Source organism: Perca flavescens, chromosome 15 (assembly GCF_004354835.1).
Source record: "Perca flavescens isolate YP-PL-M2 chromosome 15, PFLA_1.0, whole genome shotgun sequence".
In the NCBI taxonomy this organism is placed as follows: Eukaryota; Metazoa; Chordata; class Actinopteri; order Perciformes; family Percidae; genus Perca; species Perca flavescens.
In genome coordinates, this window is record NC_041345.1 from 13019296 (window position 1) to 13020447 (window position 1152).

Consider the following 1152-nt stretch of genomic DNA (forward strand, 5'->3'; position numbering starts at 1 on the left):
CTAACCAGGACAGACCTGTGATTCCCATCAAAAGGCCACTGTAGGGTTCCCAAAACAAAACACAGCAAACATAGTTTGATCATTCCTGTTGGGATTGGTGTTGATGAAATGTGGCTTAATTGTGGGATATGTTGATGTGTTTTTTCTCTGCAGCAGCAGCTACAGGCTAGGTGCTTAGAGTTTAAAAGAAGGGCAAGGGCTTTATTTTAGAGTCACTTTGGAGTTAATGTTATCGAACCCTGGCCCTTATTTGACCTCAGGATGGTTCTTTTCAAAAAGTCATGTGACATGTAATATGACCAGTCATTAAAGATCAGGATTTGAAAAACTTGAAAAGTAGCTATTGAGACAGCCAAGTGCATTTCACATTTTTAGCTGGATGTTGTAAAAAACAGACTTTCTATCTATGAATGACTTTTTAGAGCAATGGTAGTTCCAAAAGCTATAAGCACACATAGGCCTCTGAACTTGCCTAATTTGGATGAGATCATTCTCATTTATTAGTAGAAGTGTGTTTTTAAGATAGACATAGCTCTCTACAAACTGGGGACACATTCAAGGGCTTCCATTTGCTGTTAAATTTCATTTCATGTCATAACATCTTCTCAAGAATTACAAAGAAAAAAAATGATACAGCCATCATAACTTATTGCAAAATCTGAATTACTTCACAGTTTTCAGCATGTGACCCAGACTAAGACCCTGTACATGGTTATTAAATGTATTTCAGTGTGTCAATACCATATCAGGTTTCTGTTAGCAAGCAGTGTATCATACGTCAAGACAAAGGTGACTGATGTAGTTTTGTTTTAAGCCTTCTAATCGTGACTGATGCCTCAGTTTGTCTGCTGGGCTTCACTTCAAAGCGAATGGAAACTGAATTGAGACTTTGTCTGCTGTCAGAATAATGTTTGGGTCTGTGGTTTAGCGGTGATTCCACAGAGTGACAACAATTTGCATAGGACTACACAGCTTTAAGACAAGCTCGAATAGAACACATCCATACATACCTAGGGATAGTTAAGCTCAGTTAGCTGCATGCCAAATAATTAAGTTAACCTTTTAGTTTAAAGTTTTATGATGGCAACACGTGAGTATAAGATATGTAATATAACTGCTTACTTCTCAAGATGAATTTCCAGAAAGAGAGGT